This window comes from Pseudophryne corroboree, unplaced genomic scaffold (assembly GCF_028390025.1).
Source record: "Pseudophryne corroboree isolate aPseCor3 unplaced genomic scaffold, aPseCor3.hap2 scaffold_513, whole genome shotgun sequence".
NCBI classification, from domain to species: domain Eukaryota; kingdom Metazoa; phylum Chordata; class Amphibia; order Anura; family Myobatrachidae; genus Pseudophryne; species Pseudophryne corroboree.
In genome coordinates this window covers 61,139-88,595 of record NW_026970117.1, presented here as the reverse complement: position 1 = coordinate 88,595, position 27,457 = coordinate 61,139, and the positions used below count along the sequence as shown (strand labels likewise).

Below are 27,457 nucleotides of genomic sequence, written 5' to 3'. Positions count from 1 at the left end.
AACTTTTTATTCATAAGAGCCTTACTTGTGAAGAATAGAAATATAAGTATCATACTTTGAAAAAAACAACAATTACCAGACTTATGCAATAAGTAACAGTCAAAGCAGTATAAAGTAGAGATGAGCGGGTTCGGTTTCTTTGAATCCGAACCCGCACGAACTTCACTTTTTTTTTCACGGGTCCGAGCGACTCGGATCTTCCCGCCTTGCTCGGTTAACCCGAGCGCGCCCGAACGTCATCATGACGCTGTCGGATTCTCGCGAGACTCGGATTCTATATAAGGAGCCGCGCGTCGCCGCCATTTTCACACGTGCATTGAGATTGATAGGGAGAGGACGTGGCTGGCGTCCTCTCCATTTAGATTAGATTTAGAAGAGAGAGAGAGAGAGAGATTGCTGTGATACTGTAGATTAGAAGAGAGTGCAGACAGAGTTTAGTGACTGACGACCACAGTGACCAGTGACCACCAGAGACAGTGCAGTTGTTTGTTTTATTTAATATATCCGTTCTCTGCCTGAAAAAAACGATACACAGTCACACAGTGACTCAGGGGCAGATTTATTAAGCTCGGTGAAGTGATAAAGTGGAAGGTGATAAAGCACCAGCCAATCAGATCCTAACTACCATGTCACAGGCTGGGTTTGAAAAATGACAGTTAGGAGCTGACTGGTCGATCCTTTATCACCTTCCAATTTATCACTTCACCGAGCTTAATAAATCTGCCCCTCAGTCTGTGTGCACTGCTCAGCCCAGTGTGCTGCACATCAATGTATTGTAAATAAAGCTTATAATTGTGGGGGAGACTGGGGAGCACTGCAGGTTGTTATAGCAGGAGCCAGGAGTACATGACAGTTAGGCTATATTGTGTGGCTATAATATAATGGTTTTTTTTTCATTCTTTATACCGTCGTCATACTAGTTGTTACGAGTATACTACTATCTCTTTATCAACCAGTGTACATATTATATTAAAATTAAACAGTGCACACTTTTGCTGCAGGAGTGCCACTGCCAGTGTGACTAGTGGTGACCAGTGCCTGACCACCAGTATATTAGTAGTATTGTATACTATCTCTTTATCAACCAGTCTATATTAGCAGCAGACACAGTACAGTGCGGTAGTTCACGGCTGTGGCTACCTCTGTGTCGGCACTCGGCAGGCAGTCCGTCCATCCATAATTGTATTATAATATATACCACCTAACCGTGGTTTTTTTTTCATTCTTTATACCGTCGTCATACTAGTTGTTACGAGTATACTACTATCTCTTTATCAACCAGTGTACAGTGCGGTAGTTCACGGCTGTGGCTACCTCTGTGTCGGCACTCGGCAGGCAGTCCGTCCAACCATAATTGTATTATATACCACCTAACCGTGGTTTTTTTTTCATTCTTTATACCGTCGTCATACTAGTTGTTACGAGTATACTACTATCTCTTTATCAACCAGTGTACAGTGCGGTAGTTCACGGCTGTGGCTACCTCTGTGCCGGCACTCGGCAGGCAGTCCGTCCATCCATAATTGTATTATAATATATACCACCTAACCGTGGTTTTTTTTTCATTCTTTATACCGTCGTCATACTAGTTGTTACGAGTATACTACTATCTCTTTATCAACCAGTGTACAGTGCGGTAGTTCACGGCTGTGGCTACCTCTGTGTCGGCACTCGGCAGGCAGTCCGTCCAACCATAATTGTATTATAATATATACCACCTAACCGTGGTTTTTTTTTCATTCTTTATACCGTCGTCATACTAGTTGTTACGAGTATACTACTATCTCTTTATCAACCACTGTACAGTGCGGTAGTTCACGGCTGTGGCTACCTCTGTGTCGGCACTCGGCAGGCAGTCCGTCCAACCATAATTGTATTATATACCACCTAACCGTGGTTTTTTTTTCATTCTTTATACCGTCGTCATACTAGTTGTTACGAGTATACTACTATCTCTTTATGAACCAGTGTACAGTGCGGTAGTTCACGGCTGTGGCTACCTCTGTGTCGGCACTCGGCAGGCAGTCCGTCCAACCATAATTGTATTATAATATATACCACCTAACCGTGGTTTTTTTTTCATTCTTTATACCGTCGTCATACTAGTTGTTACGAGTATACTACTATCTCTTTATCAACCAGTGTACAGTGCGGTAGTTCACGGCTGTGGCTACCTCTGTGTCGGCACTCGGCAGGCAGTCCGTCCAACCATAATTGTATTATATACCACCTAACCGTGGTTTTTTTTTCATTCTTTATACCGTCGTCATACTAGTTGTTACGAGTATACTACTATCTCTTTATCAACCAGTGTACAGTGCGGTAGTTCACGGCTGTGGCTACCTCTGTGTCGGCACTCGGCAGGCAGTCCGTCCAACCATAATTGTATTATAATATATACCACCTAACCGTGGTTTTTTTTTCATTCTTTATACCGTCGTCATACTAGTTGTTACGAGTATACTACTATCTCTTTATCAACCAGTGTACAGTGCGGTAGTTCACGGCTGTGGCTACCTCTGTGTCGGCACTCGGCAGGCAGTCCGTCCATCCATAATTGTATTATAATATATACCACCTAACCGTGGTTTTTTTTTCATTCTTTATACCGTCGTCATACTAGTTGTTACGAGTATACTACTATCTCTTTATCAACCAGTGTACAGTGCGGTAGTTCACGGCTGTGGCTACCTCTGTGTCGGCACTCGGCAGGCAGTCCGTCCAACCATAATTGTATTATAATATATACCACCTAACCGTGGTTTTTTTTTCATTCTTTATACCGTCGTCATACTAGTTGTTACGAGTATACTACTATCTCTTTATCAACCAGTGTACAGTGCGGTAGTTCACGGCTGTGGCTACCTCTGTGTCGGCACTCGGCAGGCAGTCCGTCCAACCATAATTGTATTATATACCACCTAACCGTGGTTTTTTTTTCATTCTTTATACCGTCGTCATACTAGTTGTTACGAGTATACTACTATCTCTTTATCAACCAGTGTACAGTGCGGTAGTTCACGGCTGTGGCTACCTCTGTGTCGGCACTCGGCAGGCAGTCCGTCCATCCATAATTGTATTATAATATATACCACCTAACCGTGGTTTTTTTTTCATTCTTTATACCGTCGTCATACTAGTTGTTACGAGTATACTACTATCTCTTTATCAACCAGTGTACAGTGCGGTAGTTCACGGCTGTGGCTACCTCTGTGTCGGCACTCGGCAGGCAGTCCGTCCAACCATAATTGTATTATAATATATACCACCTAACCGTGGTTTTTTTTTCATTCTTTATACCGTCGTCATACTAGTTGTTACGAGTATACTACTATCTCTTTATCAACCACTGTACAGTGCGGTAGTTCACGGCTGTGGCTACCTCTGTGTCGGCACTCGGCAGGCAGTCCGTCCAACCATAATTGTATTATAATATATACCACCTAACCGTGGTTTTTTTTTCATTCTTTATACCGTCGTCATACTAGTTGTTACGAGTATACTACTATCTCTTTATCAACCAGTGTACAGTGCGGTAGTTCACGGCTGTGGCTACCTCTGTGTCGGCACTCGGCAGGCAGTCCGTCCATCCATAATTGTATTATAATATATACCACCTAACCGTGGTTTTTTTTTCATTCTTTATACCGTCGTCATACTAGTTGTTACGAGTATACTACTATCTCTTTATCAACCAGTGTACAGTGCGGTAGTTCACGGCTGTGGCTACCTCTGTGTCGGCACTCGGCAGGCAGTCCGTCCAACCATAATTGTATTATAATATATACCACCTAACCGTGGTTTTTTTTTCATTCTTTATACCGTCGTCATACTAGTTGTTACGAGTATACTACTATCTCTTTATCAACCAGTGTACAGTGCGGTAGTTCACGGCTGTGGCTACCTCTGTGTCGGCACTCGGCAGGCAGTCCGTCCAACCATAATTGTATTATAATATATACCACCTAACCGTGGTTTTTTTTTCATTCTTTATACCGTCGTCATACTAGTTGTTACGAGTATACTACTATCTCTTTATCAACCAGTGTACAGTGCGGTAGTTCACGGCTGTGGCTACCTCTGTGTCGGCACTCGGCAGGCAGTCCGTCCATCCATAATTGTATTATATACCACCTAACCGTGGTTTTTTTATACCACCTAACCGTGGCAGTCCGTCCATAATTGTATACTAGTATCCAATCCATCCATCTCCATTGTTTACCTGAGGTGCCTTTTAGTTCTGCCTATAAAATATGGAGAACAAAAAAGTTGAGGTTCCAAAATTAGGGAAAGATCAAGATCCACTTCCACCTTGTGCTGAAGCTGCTGCCACTAGTCATGGCCGAGACGATGAAATGCCAGCAACGTCGTCTGCCAAGGCCGATGCCCAATGTCATAGTACAGAGCATGTCAAATCCAAAACACCAAATATCAGAAAAAAAAGGACTCCAAAACCTAAAATAAAATTGTCGGAGGAGAAGCGTAAACTTGCCAATATGCCATTTACCACACGGAGTGGCAAGGAACGGCTGAGGCCCTGGCCTATGTTCATGGCTAGTGGTTCAGCTTCACATGAGGATGGAAGCACTCAGCCTCTCGCTAGAAAACTGAAAAGACTCAAGCTGGCAAAAGCACCGCAAAGAACTGTGCGTTCTTTGAAATCCCAAATCCACAAGGAGAGTCCAATTGTGTCGGTTGCGATGCCTGACCTTCCCAACACTGGACGTGAAGAGCATGCGCCTTCCACCATTTGCACGCCCCCTGCAAGTGCTGGAAGGAGCACCCGCAGTCCAGTTCCTGATAGTCAGATTGAAGATGTCAGTGTTGAAGTACACCAGGATGAGGAGGATATGGGTGTTGCTGGCGCTGGGGAGGAAATTGACCAGGAGGATTCTGATGGTGAGGTGGTTTGTTTAAGTCAGGCACCCGGGGAGACACCTGTTGTCCGTGGGAGGAATATGGCCGTTGACATGCCAGGTGAAAATACCAAAAAAATCAGCTCTTCGGTGTGGAGGTATTTCACCAGAAATGCGGACAACAGGTGTCAAGCCGTGTGTTCCCTTTGTCAAGCTGTAATAAGTAGGGGTAAGGACGTTAACCACCTCGGAACATCCTCCCTTATACGTCACCTGCAGCGCATTCATAATAAGTCAGTGACAAGTTCAAAAACTTTGGGTGACAGCGGAAGCAGTCCACTGACCAGTAAATCCCTTCCTCTTGTAACCAAGCTCACGCAAACCACCCCACCAACTCCCTCAGTGTCAATTTCCTCCTTCCCCAGGAATGCCAATAGTCCTGCAGGCCATGTCACTGGCAAGTCTGACGAGTCCTCTCCTGCCTGGGATTCCTCCGATGCATCCTTGCGTGTAACGCCTACTGCTGCTGGCGCTGCTGTTGTTGCCGCTGGGAGTCGATGGTCATCCCAGAGGGGAAGTCGTAAGCCCACTTGTACTACTTCCAGTAAGCAATTGACTGTTCAACAGTCCTTTGCGAGGAAGATGAAATATCACAGCAGTCATCCTACTGCAAAGCGGATAACTGAGTCCTTGACAACTATGTTGGTGTTAGACGTGCGTCCGGTATCCGCCGTTAGTTCACAGGGAACTAGACAATTTATTGAGGCAGTGTGCCCCCGTTACCAAATACCATCTAGGTTCCACTTCTCTAGGCAGGCGATACCGAGAATGTACACGGACGTCAGAAAAAGACTCACCAGTGTCCTAAAAAATGCAGTTGTACCCAATGTCCACTTAACCACGGACATGTGGACAAGTGGAGCAGGGCAGGGTCAGGACTATATGACTGTGACAGCCCACTGGGTAGATGTATGGACTCCCGCCGCAAGAACAGCAGCGGCGGCACCAGTAGCAGCATCTCGCAAACGCCAACTCTTTCCTAGGCAGGCTACGCTTTGTATCACCGCTTTCCAGAATACGCACACAGCTGAAAACCTCTTACGGCAACTGAGGAAGATCATCGCGGAATGGCTTACCCCAATTGGACTCTCCTGTGGATTTGTGGCATCGGACAACGCCAGCAATATTGTGTGTGCATTAAATATGGGCAAATTCCAGCACGTCCCATGTTTTGCACATACCTTGAATTTGGTGGTGCAGAATTTTTTAAAAAACGACAGGGGCGTGCAAGAGATGCTGTCGGTGGCCAGAAAAATTGCGGGACACTTTCGGCGTACAGGCACCACGTACAGAAGACTGGAGCACCACCAAAAACTACTGATTCTGCCCTGCCATCATCTGAAGCAAGAAGTGGTAACGAGGTGGAATTCAACCCTCTATATGCTTCAGAGGTTGGAGGAGCAGCAAAAGGCCATTCAAGCCTATACAATTGAGCACAATATAGGAGATGGAATGCACCTGTCTCAAGTGCAGTGGAGAATGATTTCAACGTTGTGCAAGGTTCTGATGCCCTTTGAACTTGCCACACGTGAAGTCAGTTCAGACACTGCCAGCCTGAGTCAGGTCATTCCCCTCATCAGGCTTTTGCAGAAGAAGCTGGAGGCATTGAAGAAGGAGCTAACACGGAGCGATTCCGCTAGGCATGTGGGACTTGTGGATGCAGCCCTTAATTCGCTTAACAAGGATTCACGGGTGGTCAATCTGTTGAAATCAGAGCACTACATTTTGGCCACCGTGCTCGATCCTAGATTTAAAGCCTACCTTGGATCTCTCTTTCCGGCAGACACAGGTCTGCTGGGGTTGAAAGACCTGCTGGTGACAAAATTGTCAAGTCAAGCGGAACGCGACCTGTCAACATCTCCTCCTTCACATTCTCCCGCAACTGGGGGTGCGAGGAAAAGGCTCAGAATTCCGAGCCCACCCGCTGGCGGTGATGCAGGGCAGTCTGGAGCGACTGCTGATGCTGACATCTGGTCCGGACTGAAGGACCTGACAACGATTACGGACATGTCGTCTACTGTCACTGCATATGATTCTCTCAACATTGATAGAATGGTGGAGGATTATATGAGTGACCGCATCCAAGTAGGCACGTCACACAGTCCGTACTTATACTGGCAGGAAAAAGAGGCAATTTGGAGGCCCTTGCACAAACTGGCTTTATTCTACCTAAGTTGCCCTCCCACAAGTGTGTACTCCGAAAGAGTGTTTAGTGCCGCCGCTCACCTTGTCAGCAATCGGCGTACGAGGTTACATCCAGAAAATGTGGAGAAGATGATGTTCATTAAAATGAATTATAATCAATTCCTCCGCGGAGACATTGACCAGCAGCAATTGCCTCCACAAAGTACACAGGGAGCTGAGATGGTGGATTCCAGTGGGGACGAATTGATAATCTGTGAGGAGGGGGATGTACACGGTGATATATCGGAGGGTGAAGATGAGGTGGACATCTTGCCTCTGTAGAGCCAGTTTGTGCAAGGAGAGATTAATTGCTTCTTTTTTGGGGGGGGTCCAAACCAACCCGTCATATCAGTCACAGTCGTGTGGCAGACCCTGTCACTGAAATGATGGGTTGGTTAAAGTGTGCATGTCCTGTTTTGTTTATACAACATAAGGGTGGGTGGGAGGGCCCAAGGATAATTCCATCTTGCACCTCTTTTTTCTTTTCTTTTTCTTTGCATCATGTGCTGATTGGGGAGGGTTTTTTGGAAGGGACATCCTGCGTGACACTGCAGTGCCACTCCTAGATGGGCCCGGTGTTTGTGTCGGCCACTAGGGTCGCTAATCTTACTCACACAGCTACCTCATTGCGCCTCTTTTTTTCTTTGCGTCATGTGCTGTTTGGGGAGGGTTTTTTGGAAGGGACATCCTGCGTGACACTGCAGTGCCACTCCTAGATGTGCCCGGTGTTTGTGTCGGCCACTAGGGTCGCTAATCTTACTCACACAGCTACCTCATTGCGCCTCTTTTTTTCTTTGCGTCATGTGCTGTTTGGGGAGGGTTTTTTGGAAGGGACATCCTGCGTGACACTGCAGTGCCACTCCTAGATGTGCCCGGTGTTTGTGTCGGCCACTAGGGTCGCTAATCTTACTCACACAGTCAGCTACCTCATTGCGCCTCTTTTTTTCTTTGCGTCATGTGCTGTTTGGGGAGGGTTTTTTGGAAGGGCCATCCTGCGTGACACTGCAGTGCCACTCCTAGATGGGCCCGGTGTTTGTGTCGGCCACTAGGGTCGCTAATCTTACTCACACAGCTACCTCATTGCGCCTCTTTTTTTCTTTGCGTCATGTGCTGTTTGGGGAGGGTTTTTTGGAAGGGACATCCTGCGTGACACTGCAGTGCCACTCCTAGATGGGCCCGGTGTTTGTGTCGGCCACTAGGGTCGCTTATCTTACTCACACAGCGACCTCGGTGCAAATTTTAGGACTAAAAATAATATTGTGAGGTGTGAGGTATTCAGAATAGACTGAAAATGAGTGTAAATTATGGTTTTTGAGGTTAATAATACTTTGGGATCAAAATGACCCCCAAATTCTATGATTTAAGCTGTTTTTTAGTGTTTTTTGAAAAAAACACCCGAATCCAAAACACACCCGAATCCGACAAAAATAATTCGGTGAGGTTTTGCCAAAACGCGTTCGAACCCAAAACACGGCCGCGGAACCGAACCCAAAACCAAAACACAAAACCCGAAAAATTTCAGGCGCTCATCTCTAGTATAAAGTTTGCTGAATAATTGCCCATGCACATTAAAAGATACATATGCTTTGCAATAGTATTCGCCATGACAATCACACCAGGATGGCCGAGTGGTTGAGGCGTTGGACTTAAGATCCAATGAATACATATCCGCGTGGGTTCGATCCCCACTCCTGGTATACATTTTAATTTCAACTAACTAAATATTTACGATGAAGATTTTGGCAATTAGGGAAAACTCTCAAAATTCTGTGAAAATCATTAACTTAAAATACATTGCTAAAAAAATATTATCAATCCATTTTTTCAAAGAACCTGGCTTTCTATGAAGAAAAGAAACAATGATATCATAATATCCATTAAAATACCAAAAGTTATGTAATATTTTAAACTCCAAGCGGTTCAAAGTTAACAATGCACAGGAAAATAAACATGAATAGTGCAATAGTATTTGCCATGAAAATACTCAGGTCAACATCCCAGGATGGCCGAGTGGTTAAGGCGTTGGACTTAAGATCCAATGGATATATATCCGCGTGGGTTCGAACCCCACTTCTGGTATGTATTTTAATTTTGGATTCCTAAATATGTACAAGGAACAATATAATCGAATAGGGAAATGTACAAGAGTCATTTTGTTTACATTTGTAAACTACCATACATGTTCCACAAAAGCATTGAAATGTGACAGTGCAAATAAACTTATGTAATAATTTAGACTCCAAACAGTACAAAGTTTGCATAAAAGTTGACCATGCACATTAACATATACATATGCAATGGGGTTCAGAATGTAATCCTGATGGACTGGATGCCTATGGTCAGAATACCAACATCAGCAACCTGACCATTAAAATCCTGACAGCCCTGCAGTTAATACCATAACCCTTCCATGTTCCATGCCCTAACCCTAATCCTCCCTTTTGGGTGTCTAACCCTTACACCCTCTCCTTGGGTGCCTAAACCTTACCCTCCCCGGGATGCCTAACACTAACCCTCCATTCCCCAATGCCTAAAGCTAATGCTCCCTGTTTGGTGTCTAACACTAACCTCCTCTTCTAAGTGACTAAACCAAACCCTCCCTCCCTGGTACCTAACTCTAACCTACCTGTCCCTACACCGTAACCCCCCTTCTAATGCCTAAACCTAACCTCCCCCCTCCCCGTGGCAGGACAAGATTACATCCTGCTGAGAGGACATTCAGAATTTTAGGTGTCAGTATTTTCATGCTGTTAAGCCCACCTCTGTTGGCATTTTGGTGCCGTTATTATGGCTGGTGGGTATGATTATGGTGTCAGTATTATGATAGCCAGGATCCCGCATGGAAGCCTTTTAACTGGGTCCCATGCTTTGCAAAAGTATTTGCAATGAAAATGTCAAAAGCCTCACATCAGGATGGCCGAGTGGTTAAGGTGTTGGACTTAAGATTCAATGGATTTACATCTGCATGGGATAGATCCCCACTTCTGGTTTGTATTTCAATTTCAGCTAACCAAATGAGGAAGAATTTGTCAATTAGGGAAAACTTTCAAACTATGGTGAAAGTCAATAACTTAAGCTACAGTACTTTGATAAAAAAAATATGTTCAATCCATTTTCTCCAAAGAAACTGATTTTCTCTAAAGTAAGTTAACAATGATATCCTAATATCCATTAAAATACATAGTTATGTAATATTTTAAACTCCAAACAGTACAAAGTTAACCATGCACATCATAATTAACATGAATAGTGCATTAGTATTTGCCATGAAAAGCTCCTGGGCACCACACCAGGATGGCTGCATGGTTAAGGCATTTGACTTAAGATCCAATGGATATATATCTGCATGGGATCAATCCCCAATTCTGGTATGCATGTTAATTTCAGATTCCTAGATATGTACAAGGAATAACTTTATTAATTAAGGACATGTACAAAAGTTGATGTTGCTTGCATTTGTAAACCACCATACTTCCACAAAATCCTTGACATGTGACAGGGCAAAAAAGAATGATAGCAACTATCTACAAATGTTGCTTGTAATCATTCAAAAGAAAGGACAGTCTTGATAGATGAGCAGTTCGAAATGTGGTGAAAATGAATGTCTTTAAACAAATATGGAATTATTATAAAACTTTTTATTCATAAGAGCCTTACTTGTGAAGAATAGAAATATAAGTATCATACTTTTAAAAAAACAACAATTACCAGACTTATGTAATAAGTAACAGTCAAAGCAGTATAAAGTTTGCTGAATAATTGCCCATGCACATTAAAAGATATATATGCTTTGCAATAGTATTTGACATGACAATCACACCAGAATGGCTGAGTGGTTAAGGCGTTGGACTTAAAATCCAATAGATACATATCCGGGTGGGTTCGATCCTCACTTCTGGTATGCATTTTAATTTCAGCTAACTAAATATTTACTATGAAGATTTCGGCAATTAGGGAAAACTCTCAAAATTCTGTGAAAATCATTAACTTACATTACATTGCTAAAAAAATATTTTCAATCCATTTTTTCAAAGAACCTGGCTTTCTATGAAGAAAAGAAACAATGATATCATAATATCCATTAAAATACCAAAAGTTATGTAATATTTTAAACTCCAAGCGGTTCAAAGTTAACAATGCACAGGAAAATAAACATGAATAGTGCAATAGTATTTGCCATGTAAGTCCCTAGGGCAACATACCAGGATGGCCGAGTGGTTAAGGCGTTGGACTTAAGATCCAATGGATATATATCCGCGTGGGTTCGAACCCCACTTCTGGTATGTATTTTAATTTCGGATTCCTAAATATGTACAAGGAACAATATAATCGAATAGGGAAATGTACAAGAGTCATTTTGTTTACATTTGTAAACTACCATACATGTTCCACAAAAGCATTGAAATGTGACAGTGCAAATAAACTTATGTAATAATTTAGACTCCAAACAGTACAAAGTTTGCATAAAAGTTGACCATGCACATTAACATATACATATGCAATGGGGTTCAGAATGTAATCCTGATGGACTGGATGCCTATGGTCAGAATACCGACATCAGCAACCTGTTCATTAAAATCCTGACAGCCCTGCAATTAATACCATAACCCTTCCATGTTCCCTGCCCTAACCCTAATCCTCCCTTTTGGGTGTCTAACCCTTACACCCTCTCCTTGGGTGCCTAAACCTTACCCTCCCCGGGATGCCTAACACTAACCCTCCATTCCCCAATGCCTAAAGCTAATGCTCCCTGCTTGGTGTCTAACACTAACCTCCTCTTCTAAGTGACTAAACCAAACCCTCCCTCCCTGGTACCTAACTCTAACCTACCTGTCCCTACACCGTAACCCCCCTTCTAATGCCTAAACCTAACCTCCCCCCTCCCCGTGGCAGGACAAGATTACATCCTGCTGAGAGGACATTCAGAATTCTAGGTGTCAGTATTTTCATGCTGTTAATCCCACCTCTGTTGGCATTTTGGTGCCGTTATTATGGCTGGTGGGTATGATTATGGTGTCAGTATTATGATAGCCAGGATCCCGCATGGAAGCCTTTTAACTGGGTCCCATGCTTTGCAAAAGTATTTGCCATGAAAATGTCAAAAGCCTCACATCAGGATGGCCGAGTGGTTAAGGTGTTGGACTTAAGATTCAATGGATTTACATCTGCATGGGATAGATCCCCACTTCTGGTTTGTATTTCAATTTCAGCTAACCAAATGAGGAAGAATTTGTCAATTAGGGAAAACTTTCAAACTATGGTGAAAGTCAATAACTTAAGCTACAGTACTTTGATAAAAAAAATATTTTCAATCCATTTTCTCCAAAGAAACTGATTTTCTCTAAAGTAAGTTAACAATGATATCCTAATATCCATAAAAATACCCAGTTATGTAATATTTTAAACTCCAAACAGTACAAAGTTAACCATGCACATCATAATTAACATGAATAGTGCATTAGTATTTGCCATGAAAAGCTCCTGGGTACCACACCAGGATGGCTGCATGGTTAAGGCATTTGACTTAAGTTCCAATGGATATATATCTGCATGGGATCAATCCCCAATTCTGGTATGCATGTTAATTTCAGATTCCTAAATATGTACAAGGAATAACTTTATTAATTAAGGACATGTACAAAAGTTGATGTTGCTTGCATTTGTAAACCACCATACTTGTTCCACAAAATCCTTGACATGTGACAGGGCAAAAAAGAATGATAGCAACTATCTACAAATGTTTCTTGTAATCATTCAAAAGAAAGGACAGTCTTGATAGATGAGCAGTTCGAAATGTGGTGAAAATAATGTCTTTAAACAAATATGGAATTATTATAAAACTTTTTATTCATAAGAGCCTTACTTGTGAAGAATAGAAATATAAGTATCATACTTTAAAAAAAAAAACAATTACCAGACCTATGTAATAAGTAACAGTCAAAGCAGTATAAAGTTTGCTGAATAATTGCCCATGCACATTAAAAGATATATATGCTTTGCAATAGGATTTGACATGACAATCACACCAGGATGGCCGAGTGGTTAAGGCGTTGGACTTAAGATCCAATGGATACATATCCACGTGGGTTCGATCCCCACTTCTGGTATGCATTTTAATTTCAGCTAACTATATATTTACGATGAAGATTTCGGCAATTAGGGAAAACTCTCAAAATTCTGTGAAAATCATTAACTTAAATTACATTGCTAAAAAAATAATTTCAATCCATTTTTTCAAAGAACCTGGCTTTCTATAAAGAAAAGAAACAATGATATCATAATATCCATTAAAATACCAAAAGTTATTTAATATTTTAAACTCCAAGCGGTTCAAAGTTAACAATGCACAGGAAAATAAACATGCATAGTGCAATAGTATTTGCCATGAAAGTCCCCAGGGCATCATACCAGGATGGCCGAGTGGTTAAGGCGTTGGACTTAAGATCCAATGGATATATATCCGCATGGGTTCGAACCCCACTTCTGGTATTTATTTTAATTTCGGATTCCTAAATATGTACAAGGAACAATATAATCGAATAGGGAAATGTACAAGAGTCATTTTGTTTACATTTGTAAACTACCATACATGTTCCACAAAAGCATTGAAATGTGACAGTGCAAATAAACTTATGTAATAATTTAGACTCCAAACAGTACAAAGTTTGCATAAAAGTTGACCATGCACATTAACATATACATATGCAATGGGGTTCAGAATGTAATCCTGATGGACTGGATGCCTATGGTCAGAATACCGACATCAGCAACCTGACCATTAAAATCCTGACAGCCCTGCAGTTAATACCATAACCCTTCCATGTTCCCTGCCCTAACCCTAATCCTCCCTTTTGGGTGTCTAACCCTTACACCCTCTCCTTGGGTGCCTAAACCTTACCCTCCCCGGATGCCTAACACTAACCCTCCATTCCCCAATGCCTAAAGCTAATGCTCCCTGCTTGGTGTCTAACACTAACCTCCTCTTCTAAGTGACTAAACCAAACCCTCCCTCCCTGGTACCTAACTCTAACCTACCTGTCCCTACACCGTAACCCCCCTTCTAATGCCTAAACCTAACCTCCCCCCTCCCCGTGGCAGGACAAGATTACATCCTGCTGAGAGGACATTCAGAATTCTAGGTGTCAGTATTTTCATGCTGTTAATCCCACCTCTGTTGGAATTTTGGTGCCGTTATTATGGCTGGTGGGTATGATTATGGTGTCAGTATTATGATAGCCAGGATCCCGCATGGAAGCCTTTTAACTGGGTCCCATGCTTTGCAAAAGTATTTGCCATGAAAATGTCAAAAGCCTCACATCAGGATGGCCGAGTGGTTAAGGTGTTGGACTTAAGATTCAATTGATTTACATATGCATGGGATAGATCCCCACTTCTGGTTTGTATTTCAATTTCAGCTAACCAAATGAGGAATAATTTGTCAGTTAGGGAAAACTTTCAAACTATGGTGAAAGTCAATAACTTAAGCTACCGTACTTTGATCAAAAAATATTTTCTCCAAAGAAACTGATTTTTTATAAAGAAAGTAAACAATGATATCCTAATATCCATTAAAATATCCAGTTATGTAATATTTTAAACTCCAAACAGTACAAAGTTAACCATGCACATCATAATTAACATGAATGGTGCATTAGTATTTGCCATGAAAAGCTCCTGGGCACCACACCAGGATGGCTGCATGGTTAAGGCATTTGACTTAAGATCCAATGGATATATATCTGCATGGTATCAAACCACAATTCTGGTATACATGTTAATTTCAGATTCCTAAATATGTACAAGGAATAACTTTACTAATTAAGGACATGTACAAAAGTTGATGTTGCTTGCATTTGTAAACCACCATACTTGTTCCACAAAATCCTTGACATGTGACAGGGCAAAAAAGAATGATAGCAACTATCTACAAATGTTGCTTGTAATCATTCAAAAGAAAGGACAGTCTTGATAGATGAGCAGTTCGAAATGTGGTGAAAATTAATGTCTTTAAACAAATATGGAATTATTATAAAACTTTTTATTCATAAGAGCCTTACTTGTGAAGAATAGAAATATAAGTATCATACTTTTAAAAAAACAACAATTACCAGACTTATGCAATAAGTAACAGTCAAAGCAGTATAAAGTTTGCTGAATAATTGCCCATGCACATTAAAAGATACATATGCTTTGCAATAGTATTCACCATGACAATCACACCAGGATGGCCGAGTGGTTAAGGCGTTGGACTTAAGATCCAATGAATACATATCCGCGTGGGTTCGATACCCACTCCTGGTATACATTTTAATTTCAGCTAACTAAATATTTACGATGAAGATTTCGGCAATTAGGGAAAACTCTCAAAATTCTGTGAAAATCATTAACTTAAAATACATTGCTAAAAAAATATTATCAATCCGATTTTTCAAAGAACCTGGCTTTCTATGAAGAAAAGAAACAATGATATCATAATATCCATTAAAATACCAAAAGTTATGTAATATTTTAAACTCCAAGCGGTTCAAAGTTAACAATGCACAGGAAAATAAACATGAATAGTGCAATAGTATTTGCCATGAAAATACTCAGGTCAACATACCAGGATGGCCGAGTGGTTAAGGCGTTGGACTTAAGATCCAATGGATATATATCCAAATGGGTTCGAACCCCACTTCTGGTATGTATTTTAATTTCGGATTCCTAAATATGTACAAGGAACAATATAATCGAATAGGGAAATGTACAAGAGTCATTTTGTTTACATTTGTAAACTACCATACATGTTCCACAAAAGCATTGAAATGTGACAGTGCAAATAAACTTATGTAATAATTTAGACTCCAAACAGTACAAAGTTTGCATAAAAGTTGACCATGCACATTAACATATACATATGCAATGGGGTTCAGAATGTAATCCTGATGGACTGGATGCCTATGGTCAGAATACCGACATCAGCAACCTGACCATTAAAATCCTGACAGCCCTGCAGTTAATACCATAACCCTTCCATGTTCCCTGCCCTAACCCTAATCCTCCCTTTTGGGTGTCTAACCCTTACACCCTCTCCTTGGGTGCCTAAACCTTACCCTCCCCGGGATGCCTAACACAAATCCTCCATTCCCCAATGCCTAAAGCTAATGCTCCCTGTTTGGTGTCTAACACTAACCTCCTCTTCTAAGTGACTAAACCAAACCCTCCCTCCCTGGTACCTAACTCTAACCTACCTGTCCCTACACCGTAACCCCCCATCTAATGCCTAAACCTAACCTCCCCCCTCCCCGTGGCAGGACAAGATTACATCCTGCTGAGAGGACATTCAGAATTCTAGGTGTCAGTATTTTCATGCTGTTAATCCCACCTCTGTTTGCATTTTGGTGCCGTTATTATGGCTGGTGGGCATGATTATGGTGTCAGTATTATGATAGCCAGGATCCCGCATGGAAGCCTTTTAACTGGGTCCCATGCTTTGCAAAAGTATTTGCCATGAAAATGTCAAAAGCCTCACATCAGGATGGCCGAGTGGTTAAGGTGTTGGACTTAAGATTCAATGGATTTACATCTGCATGGGATAGATCCCCACTTCTGGTTTGTATTTCAATTTCAGCTAACCAAATGAGGAAGACTTTTTCAATTAGGGAAAACTTTCAAACTATGGTGAAAGTCAATAACTTAAGCTACAGTACTTTGATAAAATAAATATGTTCAATCCATTTTCTCCAAAGAAACTGATTTTCTCTAAAGTAAGTTAACAATGATATCCTAATATCCATTAAAATACCCAGTTATGTAATATTTTAAACTCCAAACAGTACAAAGTTAACCATGCACATCATAATTAACATGAATGGTGCATTAGTATTTGCCATGAAAAGCTCCTGGGCACCACACCAGGATGGCTGCATGGTTAAGGCATTTAACTTAAGATCCAATGGATATATATCTGCATGGGATCAATCCCCAATTATGGTATGCATGTTAATTTCAGATTCCTAAATATGTACAAGGAATAACTTTATTAATTAAGGACCTGTACAAAAGTTAATGTTGCTTGCATTTGTAAACCACCATACTTGTTCCACAAAATCCTTGACATGTGACAGGGCAAAAAAGAATGATAGCAACTATCTACAAATGTTGCTTGTAATCATTCAAAAGAAAGGACAGTCTTGATAGATGAGCAGTTCGAAATGTGGTGAAAATTAATGTCTTTAAACAAATATGGAATTATTATAAAACTTTTTTTTCATAAGAGCCTTACTTGTGAAGAATAGAAATATAAGTATCATACTTTTAAAAAAACAACAATTACCAGACTTATGCAATAAGTAACAGTCAAAGCAGTATAAAGTTTGCTGAATAATTGCCCATGCACATTAAAAGATACATATGCTTTGCAATAGTATTAACCATGACAATCACACCAGGATGGCCGAGTGGTTAAGGCGTTGGACTTAAGATCCAATGAATACATATCCGCGTGGGTTCGATACCCACTCCTGGTATACATTTTAATTTCAGCTAACTAAATATTTACGATGAAGATTTCGGCAATTAGGGAAAACTCTCAAAATTCTGTGAAAATCATTAACTTAAAATACATTGCTAAAAAAATATTATCAATCCGATTTTTCAAAGAACCTGGCTTTCTATGAAGAAAAGAAACAATGATATCATAATATCCATTAAAATACCAAAAGTTATGTAATATTTTAAACTCCAAGCGGTTCAAAGTTAACAATGCACAGGAAAATAAACATGAATAGTGCAATAGTATTTGCCATGAAAATACTCAGGTCAACATACCAGGATGACCGAGTGGTTAAGGCGTTGGACTTAAGATCCAATGGATATATATCCAAATGGGTTCGAACCCCACTTCTGGTATGTATTTTAATTTCGGATTCCTAAATATGTACAAGGAACAATATAATCGAATAGGGAAATGTACAAGAGTCATTTTGTTTACATTTGTAAACTACCATACATGTTCCACAAAAGCATTGAAATGTGACAGTGCAAATAAACTTATGTAATAATTTAGACTCCAAACAGTACAAAGTTTGCATAAAAGTTGACCATGCACATTAACATATACATATGCAATGGGGTTCAGAATGTAATCCTGATGGACTGGATGCCTATGGTCAGAATACCGACATCAGCAACCTGACCATTAAAATCCTGACAGCCCTGCAGTTAATACCATAACCCTTCCATGTTCCCTGCCCTAAACCTAATCCTCCCTTTTGGGTGTCTAACCCTTACACCCTCTCCTTGGGTGCCTAAACCTTACCCTCCCCGGGATGCCTAACACTAATCCTCCATTCCCCAATGCCTAAAGCTAATGCTCCCTGTTTGGTGTCTAACACTAACCTCCTCTTCTAAGTGACTAAACCAAACCCTCCCTCCCTGGTACCTAACTCTAACCTACCTGTCCCTACACCGTAACCCCCCATCTAATGCCTAAACCTAACCTCCCCCCTCCCCGTGGCAGGACAAGATTACATCCTGCTGAGAGGACATTCAGAATTCTAGGTGTCAGTATTTTCATGCTGTTAATCCCACCTCTGTTGGCATTTTGGTGCCGTTATTATGGCTGGTGGGCATGATTATGGTGTCAGTATTATGATAGCCAGGATCCCGCATGGAAGCCTTTTAACTGGGTCCCATGCTTTGCAAAAGTATTTGCCATGAAAATGTCAAAAGCCTCACATCAGGATGGCCGAGTGGTTAAGGTGTTGGACTTAAGATTCAATGGATTTACATCTGCATGGGATAGATCCCCACTTCTGGTTTGTATTTCAATTTCAGCTAACCAAATGAGGAAGAATTTGTCAATTAGGGAAAACTTTCAAACTATGGTGAAAGTCAATAACTTAAGCAACAGTACTTTGATAAAATAAATATGTTCAATCCATTTTCTCCAAAGAAACTGATTTTCTCTAAAGTAAGTTAACAATGATATCCTAATATCCATTAAAATACCCAGTTATGTAATATTTTAAACTCCAAACAGTACAAAGTTAACCATGCACATCATAATTAACATGAATAGTGCATTAGTATTTGCCATGAAAAGCTCCTGGGCACCACACCAGGATGGCTGCATGGTTAAGGCATTTAACTTAAGATCCAATGGATATATATCTGCATGGGATCAATCCCCAATTATGGTATGCATGTTAATTTCAGATTCCTAAATATGTACAAGGAATAACTTTATTAATTAAGGACCTGTACAAAAGTTAATGTTGCTTGCATTTGTAAACCACCATACTTGTTCCACAAAATCCTTGACATGTGACAGGGCAAAAAAGAATGATAGCAACTATCTACAAATGTTGCTTGTAATCATTCAAAAGAAAGGACAGTCTTGATAGATGAGCAGTTCGAAATGTGGTGAAAATTAATGTCTTTAAACAAATATGGAATTATTATAAAACTTTTTATTCATAAGAGCCTTACTTGTGAAGAATAGAAATATAAGTATCATACTTTAAAAAAAAACAACAATTACCAGACTTATGTAATAAGTAACAGTCAAAGCAGTATAAAGTTTGCTGAATAATTGCCCATGCACATTAAAAGATATATATGCTTTGCAATAGTATTTGACATGACAATCACACCAGGATGGCCGAGTGGTTAAGGCGTTGGACTTAAGATCCAATGGATACATATCCGCGTGGGTTCGATCCCCACTTCTGGTATGCATTTTAATTTCAGCTAACTAAATATTTACGATGAAGATTTCGGCAATTAGGGAAAACTCTCAAAATTAGCCAGGTTCTTTGAAAAAATGGATTGAAAATATTTTTTTAGCAATGTAATTTAAATTACATTGCTAAAAAAATATTTTCAATCCATTTTTTCAAAGAACCTGGCTTTCTATGAAGAAAAGAAACAATGATATCATAATATCCATTAAAATACCAAAAGTTATGTAATATTTTAAACTCCAAGCGGTTCAAAGTTAACAATGCACAGGAAAATAAACATGAATAGTGCAATAGTATTTGCCATGAAAGTCCCCAGAGCAACATACCAGGGTGGCCGAGTGGTTAAGGCATTGGACTTAAGATCCAATGGATATATATCCGTATGGGTTCAAACCCCACTTCTGGTATGTATTTAATTTCGGATTCCTAAATATGTACAAGGAACAATATAATCGAATAGGGAAATGTACAAAAGTCATTTTGTTTACATTTGTAAACTACCATACATGTTCCACAAAAGCATTGAAATGTGACAGTGCAAATAAACTTATGTAATAATTTAGACTCCAAACAGTACAAAGTTTGGATAAAAGTTGACCATGCACATTAACATATACATATGCAATGGGGTTCAGAATGTAATCCTGATGGACTGGATGCCTATGGTCAGAATACCGACATCAGCAACCTGACCATTAAAATCCTGACAGCCCTGCAGTTAATACCATAACCCTTCCATGTTCCCTGCCCTAACCCTAATCCTCCCTTTTGGGTGTCTAACCCTTACACCCTCTCCTTGGGTGCCTAAACCTTACCCTCCCCGGGATGCCTAACACTAACCCTCCATTCCCCAATGCCTAAAGCTAATGCTCCCTGCTTGGTGTCTAACACTAACTTCCTCTTCTAAGTGACTAAACCAAACCCTCCCTCCCTGGTACCTAACTCTAACCTACCTGTCCCTACACCGTAACCCCCCTTCTAATGCCTAAACCTAACCTCCCCCCTCCCTGTGGCAGGACAAGATTACATCCTGCTGAGAGGACATTCAGAATTCTAGGTGTCAGTATTTTCATGCTGTTAATCCCACCTCTGTTGGCATTTTGGTGCAGTTATTATGGCTGGTGGGTATGATTATGGTGTCAGTATTATGATAGCCAGGATCCAGCATGGACGCCTTTTAACTGGGTCCCATGCTTTGCAAAAGTATTTGCCATGAAAATGTCAAAAGCCTCACATCAGGATGGCCGAGTGGTTAAGGTGTTGGACTTAAGATTCAATGGATTTACATCTGCATGGGATAGATCCCCACTTCTGGTTTGTATTTCAATTTCAGCTAACCAAATGAGGAAGAATTTGTCAATTAGGGAAAACTTTCAAACTATGGTGAAAGTCAATAACTTAAGCAACAGTACTTTGATAAAATAAATATGTTCAATCCATTTTCTCCAAAGAAACTGATTTTCTCTAAAGTAAGTTAACAATGATATCCTAATATCCATTAAAATACCCAGTTATGTAATATTTTAAACTCCAAACAGTACAAAGTTAACCATGCACATCATAATTAACATGAATAGTGCATTAGTATTTGCCATGAAAAGCTCCTGGGCACCACACCAGGATGGCTGCATGGTTAAGGCATTTAACTTAAGATCCAATGGATATATATCTGCATGGGATCAATCCCCAATTCTGGTATGCATGTTAATTTCAGATTCCTAAATATGTACAAGGAATAACTTTATTAATTAAGGACATGTACAAAAGTTGATGTTGCTTGCATTTGTAAACCACCATACTTGTTCCACAAAATCCTTGACATGTGACAGGGCAAAAAAGAATGATAGCAACTATCTACAAATGTTGCTTGTAATCATTCAAAAGAAAGGACAGTCTTGATAGATGAGCAGTTCGAAATGTGGTGAAAATTAATGTCTTTAAACAAATATGGAATTATTATAAAACTTTTTATTCATAAGAGCCTTACTTGTGAAGAATAGAAATATAAGTATCATACTTTGAAAAAAACAACAATTACCAGACTTATGTAATAAGTAACAGTCAAAGCAGTATAAAGTTTGCTGAATAATTGCCCATGCACATTAAAAGATATATATGCTTTGCAATAGTATTTGACATGACAATTGCACCAGGATGTCCGAGTGGTTAAGGCGTTGGACTTAAGATCCAACGGATACATATCCGCGTGGGTTCGATCCCCACTTCTGGTATGCATTTTAATTTCAGCTAACTAAATATTTACGATGAAGATTTCGGCAATTAGGGAAAACTCTCAAAATTATGTGAAAATCATTAACTTAAATTACATTGCTAAAAAAATATTTTCAATCCATTTTTTCAAAGAACCTGGCTTTCTATGAAGAAAAGAAACAATGATATCATAATATCCATTAAAATACCAAAAGTTATGTAATATTTTAAACTCCAAGCGGTTCAAAGTTAACAATGCACAGGAAAATCAACATGAATAGTGCAATAGTATTTGCCATGAAAGTCCCCAGGGCAACATACCAGGGTGGCCGAGTGGTTAAGGCATTGGACTTAAGATCCAATGGATATATATCCGTATGGGTTCGAACCACACTTCTGGTATGTATTTAATTTCGGATTCCTAAATATGTACAAGGAACAATATAATCGAATAGGGAAATGTACAAGAGTCATTTTGTTTACATTTGTAAACTACCATACATGTTCCACAAAAGCATTGAAATGTGACAGTGCAAATAAACTTATGTAATAATTTAGACTCCAAACAGTACAAAGTTTGCATAAAAGTTGACCATGCACATTAACATATACATATGCAATGGGGTTCAGAATGTAATCCTGATGGACTGGATGCCTATGGTCAGAATACCAACATCAGCAACCTGACCATTAAAATCCTGACAGCCCTGCAGTTAATACCATAACCCTTCCATGTTCCCTGCCCTAACCCTAATCCTCCCTTTTGGGTGTCTAACCCTTACACCCTCTCCTTGGGTGCCTAAACCTTACCCTCCCCGGGATGCCTAACACTAACCCTCCATTCCCCAATGCCTAAAGCTAATGCTCCCTGCTTGGTGTCTAACACTAACCTCCTCTTCTAAGTGACTAAACCAAACCCTCCCTCCCTGGTACCTAACTCTAACCTACCTGTCCCTACACCGTAACCCCCCTTCTAATGCCTAAACCTAACCTCCCCCCTCCCCATGGCAGGACAAGATTACATCCTGCTGAGAGGACATTCAGAATTCTAGGTGTCAGTATTTTCATGCTGTTAATCCCACCTCTGTTGGCATTTTGGTGCAGTTATTATGGCTGGTGGGTATGATTATGGTGTCAGTATTATGATAGCCAGGATCCCGCATGGACGCCTTTTAACTGGGTCCCATGCTTTGCAAAAGTATTTGCCATGAAAATGTCAAAAGCCTCACATCAGGATGGCCGAGTGGTTAAGGTGTTGGACTTAAGATTCAATGGATTTACATCTGCATGGGATAGATCCCCACTTCTGGTTTGTATTTCAATTTCAGCTAACCAAATGAGGAAGAATTTGTCAGTTAGGGAAAACTTTCAAACTATGGTGAAAGTCAATAACTTAAGCTACAGTACTTTGATCAAAAAATATTTTCAATCCATTTTCTCCAAAGAAACTGATTTTTTATAAAGAAAGTAAACAATGATATCCTAATATCCATTAAAATATCCAGTTATGTAATATTTTAAACTCCAAACAGTACAAAGTTAACCATGCACATCATAATTAACATGAATGGTGCATTAGTATTTGCCATGAAAAGCTCCTGGGCACCACACCAGGATGGCTGCATGGTTAAGGCATTTGACTTTAGATCCAATGGATATATATCTGCATGGTATCAAACCACAATTCTGGTAAGCATGTTAATTTCAGATTCCTAAATATGTACAAGGAATAACTTTATTAATTAAGGACATGTACAAAAGTTGATGTTGCTTGCATTTGTAAACCACCATACTTGTTCCACAAAATCCTTGACATGTGACAGGGCAAAAAAGAATGATAGCAACTATCTACAAATGTTGCTTGTAATCATTCAAAAGAAAGGACAGTCTTGATAGATGAGCAGTTCGAAATGTGGTGAAAATTAATGTCTTTAAACAAATATGGAATTATTATAAAACTTTTTATTCATAAGAGCCTTACTTGTGAAGAATAGAAATATAAGTACAGTATCATACTTTTAAAAAAACAACAATTACCAGACTTATGTAATAAGTAACAGTCAAAGCAGTATAAAGTTTGCTGAATAATTGCCCATGCACATTAAAAGATATATATGCTTTGCAATAGTATTTGACATGACAATCACACCAGGATGGCCGAGTGGTTAAGGCGTTGGACTTAAGATCCAATGGATACATATCCGTGTGGGTTCGATCCCCACTTCTGGTATGCATTTTAATTTCAGCTAACTAAATATTTACGATGAAGATTTTGGCAATTAGGGAAAACTCTCAAAATTATGTGAAAATCATTAACTTAAATTACATTGCTAAAAAAATATTTTCAATCCATTTTTTCAAAGAACCTGGCTTTCTATGAAGAAAAGAAACAATGATATCATAATATCCATTAAAATACCAAAAGTTATGTAATATTTTAAACTCCAAGCGGTTCAAAGTTAACAATGCACAGGAAAATAAACATGAATAGTGCACTAGTATTTGCCATGAAAGTCCCCAGGGCAACATACCAGGATGGCCGAGTGGTTAGGGCGTTGGACTTAAGATCCAATGGATATATATCCGCATGGGTTCAAACCCTATTTCTGGTATGTATTTTAATTTCGGATTCCTAAATATGTACAAGGAACAATATAATCGAATAGGGAAATGTACAAGAGTCATTTTGTTTACATTTGTAAACTACCATACATGTTCCACAAAAGCATTGAAATGTGACAGTGCAAATAAACTTATGTAATAATTTAGACTCCAAACAGTACAAAGTTTGCATAAAAGTTGACCATGCACATTAACATATACATATGCAATGGGGTTCAGAATGTAATCCTGATGGACTGGATGCCTATGGTCAGAATACCGACATCAGCAACCTGACCATTAAAATCCTGACAGCCCTGCAGTTAATACCATAACCCTTCCATGTTCCCTGCCCTAACCCTAATCCTCCCTTTTGGGTGTCTAACCCTTACACCCTCTCCTTGGGTGCCTAAACCTTACCCTCCCCGGGATGCCTAACACTAATCCTCCATTCCCCAATGCCTAAAGCTAATGCTCCCTGTTTGGTGTCTAACACTAACCTCCTCTTCTAAGTGACTAAACCAAACCCTCCCTCCCTGGTACCTAACTCTAACCTACCTGTCCCTACACCGTAACCCCCCATCTAATGCCTAAACCTAACCTCCCCCCTCCCCGTGGCAGGACAAGATTACATCCTGCTGAGAGGACATTCAGAATTCTAGGTGTCAGTATTTTCATGCTGTTAATCCCACCTCTGTTGGCATTTTGGTGCAGTTATTATGGCTGGTGGGCATGATTATGGTGTCAGTATTATGATAGCCAGGATCCCGCATGGAAGCCTTTTAACTGGGTCCCATGCTTTGCAAAAGTATTTGCCATGAAAATGTCAAAAGCCTCACATCAGGATGGCCGAGTGGTTAAGGTGTTGGACTTAAGATTCAATGGATTTACATCTGCATGGGATAGATCCCCACTTCTGGTTTGTATTTCAATTTCAGCTAACCAAATGAGGAAGACTTTTTCAATTAGGGAAAACTTTCAAACTATGGTGAAAGTCAATAACTTAAGCTACAGTACTTTGATAAAATAAATATGTTCAATCCATTTTCTCCAAAGAAACTGATTTTCTCTAAAGTAAGTTAACAATGATATCCTAATATCCATTAAAATACCCAGTTATGTAATATTTTAAACTCCAAACAGTACAAAGTTAACCATGCACATCATAATTAACATGAATAGTGCATTAGTATTTGCCATGAAAAGCTCCTGGGCACCACACCAGGATGGCTGCATGGTTAAGGCATTTAACTTAAGATCCAATGGATATATATCTGCATGGGATCAATCCCCAATTATGGTATGCATGTTAATTTCAGATTCCTAAATATGTACAAGGAATAACTTTATTAATTAAGGACCTGTACAAAAGTTAATGTTGCTTGCATTTGTAAACCACCATACTTGTTCCACAAAATCCTTGACATGTGACAGGGCAAAAAAGAATGATAGCAACTATCTACAAATGTTGCTTGTAATCATTCAAAAGAAAGGACAGTCTTGATAGATGAGCAGTTCGAAATGTGGTGAAAATTAATGTCTTTAAACAAATATGGAATTATTATAAAACTTTTTATTCATAAGAGCCTTACTTGTGAAGAATAGAAATATAAGTATCATACTTTTAAAAAAACAACAATTACCAGACTTATGTAATAAGTAACAGTCAAAGCAGTATAAAGTTTGCTGAATAATTGCCCATGCACATTAAAAGATATATATGCTTTGCAATAGTATTTGACATGACAATCACACCAGGATGGCCGAGTGGTTAAGGCGTTGTACTTAAGATCCAATGGATACATATCCGCGTGGGTTCGATCCCCACTTCTGGTATGCATTTTAATTTCAGCTAACTAAATATTTACGATGAAGATTTCGGCAATTAGGGAAAACTCTCAAAATTATGTGAAAATCATTAACTTAAATTACATTGCTAAAAAAATATTTTCAATCCATTTTTTCAAAGAACCTGGCTTTCTATGAAGAAAAGAAACAATGATATCATAATATCCATTAAAATACCAAAAGTTATGTAATATTTTAAACTCCAAGCGGTTCAAAGTTAACAATGCACAGGAAAATAAACATGAATAGTGCAATAGTATTTGCCATGAAAGTCCCCAGAGCAACATACCAGGGTGGCCGAGTGGTTAAGGCATTGGACTTAAGATCCAATGGATATATATCCGTATGGGTTCAAACCCCACTTCTGGTATGTATTTAATTTCGGATTCCTAAATATGTACAAGGAACAATATAATCGAATAGGGAAATGTACAAGAGTCATTTTGTTTACATTTGTAAACTACCATACATGTTCCACAAAAGCATTGAAATGTGACAGTGCAAATAAACTTATGTAATAATTTAGACTCCAAACAGTACAAAGTTTGGATAAAAGTTGACCATGCACATTAACATATACATATGCAATGGGGTTCAGAATGTAATCCTGATGGACTGGATGCCTATGGTCAGAATACCGACATCAGCAACCTGACCATTAAAATCCTGACAGCCCTGCAGTTAATACCATAACCCTTCCATGTTCCCTGCCCTAACCCTAATCCTCCCTTTTGGGTGTCTAACCCTTACACCCTCTCCTTGGGTGCCTAAACCTTACCCTCCCCGGGATGCCTAACACTAACCCTCCATTCCCCAATGCCTAAAGCTAATGCTCCCTGCTTGGTGTCTAACACTAACTTCCTCTTCTAAGTGACTAAACCAAACCCTCCCGCCCTGGTACCTAACTCTAACCTACCTGTCCCTACACCGTAACCCCCCTTCTAATGCCTAAACCTAACCTCCCCCCTCCCT

At 39.9% G+C, this 27,457-nt stretch overlaps 18 non-coding genes across 18 annotated transcripts; all 18 read left to right on the top strand.

Annotated features, from left to right (window-relative positions):
* The first annotated feature begins 8,714 nt into the window (after positions 1-8,714).
* On the top strand, positions 8,715-8,797 carry TRNAL-UAA (transfer RNA leucine (anticodon UAA)). Its single transcript has one exon. It is a non-coding gene; the product is annotated as a tRNA-Leu (tRNA).
* A 299-nt stretch (positions 8,798-9,096) lies between these two features.
* TRNAL-UAA (transfer RNA leucine (anticodon UAA)) lies at positions 9,097-9,179 on the top strand. The gene has a single exon. It is a non-coding gene; the product is annotated as a tRNA-Leu (tRNA).
* Positions 9,180-10,918: 1,739 nt separating this feature from the next.
* Positions 10,919-11,001, top strand: TRNAL-UAA (transfer RNA leucine (anticodon UAA)). The gene has a single exon. It is a non-coding gene; the product is annotated as a tRNA-Leu (tRNA).
* A 299-nt stretch (positions 11,002-11,300) lies between these two features.
* On the top strand, positions 11,301-11,383 carry TRNAL-UAA (transfer RNA leucine (anticodon UAA)). Its single transcript has one exon. It is a non-coding gene; the product is annotated as a tRNA-Leu (tRNA).
* A 1,741-nt stretch (positions 11,384-13,124) lies between these two features.
* Positions 13,125-13,207, top strand: TRNAL-UAA (transfer RNA leucine (anticodon UAA)). Its single transcript has one exon. It is a non-coding gene; the product is annotated as a tRNA-Leu (tRNA).
* A 299-nt stretch (positions 13,208-13,506) lies between these two features.
* On the top strand, positions 13,507-13,589 carry TRNAL-UAA (transfer RNA leucine (anticodon UAA)). The gene has a single exon. It is a non-coding gene; the product is annotated as a tRNA-Leu (tRNA).
* A 1,729-nt stretch (positions 13,590-15,318) lies between these two features.
* Positions 15,319-15,401, top strand: TRNAL-UAA (transfer RNA leucine (anticodon UAA)). The gene has a single exon. It is a non-coding gene; the product is annotated as a tRNA-Leu (tRNA).
* A 299-nt stretch (positions 15,402-15,700) lies between these two features.
* On the top strand, positions 15,701-15,783 carry TRNAL-UAA (transfer RNA leucine (anticodon UAA)). The gene has a single exon. It is a non-coding gene; the product is annotated as a tRNA-Leu (tRNA).
* A 1,742-nt stretch (positions 15,784-17,525) lies between these two features.
* Positions 17,526-17,608, top strand: TRNAL-UAA (transfer RNA leucine (anticodon UAA)). The gene has a single exon. It is a non-coding gene; the product is annotated as a tRNA-Leu (tRNA).
* Positions 17,609-17,907: 299 nt separating this feature from the next.
* Positions 17,908-17,990, top strand: TRNAL-UAA (transfer RNA leucine (anticodon UAA)). The gene has a single exon. It is a non-coding gene; the product is annotated as a tRNA-Leu (tRNA).
* Positions 17,991-19,733: 1,743 nt separating this feature from the next.
* Positions 19,734-19,816, top strand: TRNAL-UAA (transfer RNA leucine (anticodon UAA)). Its single transcript has one exon. It is a non-coding gene; the product is annotated as a tRNA-Leu (tRNA).
* A 333-nt stretch (positions 19,817-20,149) lies between these two features.
* TRNAL-UAA (transfer RNA leucine (anticodon UAA)) lies at positions 20,150-20,232 on the top strand. Its single transcript has one exon. It is a non-coding gene; the product is annotated as a tRNA-Leu (tRNA).
* A 1,741-nt stretch (positions 20,233-21,973) lies between these two features.
* TRNAL-UAA (transfer RNA leucine (anticodon UAA)) lies at positions 21,974-22,056 on the top strand. Its single transcript has one exon. It is a non-coding gene; the product is annotated as a tRNA-Leu (tRNA).
* Positions 22,057-22,355: 299 nt separating this feature from the next.
* Positions 22,356-22,438, top strand: TRNAL-UAA (transfer RNA leucine (anticodon UAA)). The gene has a single exon. It is a non-coding gene; the product is annotated as a tRNA-Leu (tRNA).
* Positions 22,439-24,183: 1,745 nt separating this feature from the next.
* Positions 24,184-24,266, top strand: TRNAL-UAA (transfer RNA leucine (anticodon UAA)). The gene has a single exon. It is a non-coding gene; the product is annotated as a tRNA-Leu (tRNA).
* A 299-nt stretch (positions 24,267-24,565) lies between these two features.
* On the top strand, positions 24,566-24,648 carry TRNAL-UAA (transfer RNA leucine (anticodon UAA)). Its single transcript has one exon. It is a non-coding gene; the product is annotated as a tRNA-Leu (tRNA).
* A 1,742-nt stretch (positions 24,649-26,390) lies between these two features.
* On the top strand, positions 26,391-26,473 carry TRNAL-UAA (transfer RNA leucine (anticodon UAA)). The gene has a single exon. It is a non-coding gene; the product is annotated as a tRNA-Leu (tRNA).
* Positions 26,474-26,772: 299 nt separating this feature from the next.
* On the top strand, positions 26,773-26,855 carry TRNAL-UAA (transfer RNA leucine (anticodon UAA)). The gene has a single exon. It is a non-coding gene; the product is annotated as a tRNA-Leu (tRNA).
* The last annotated feature ends 602 nt before the right edge of the window (positions 26,856-27,457 follow it).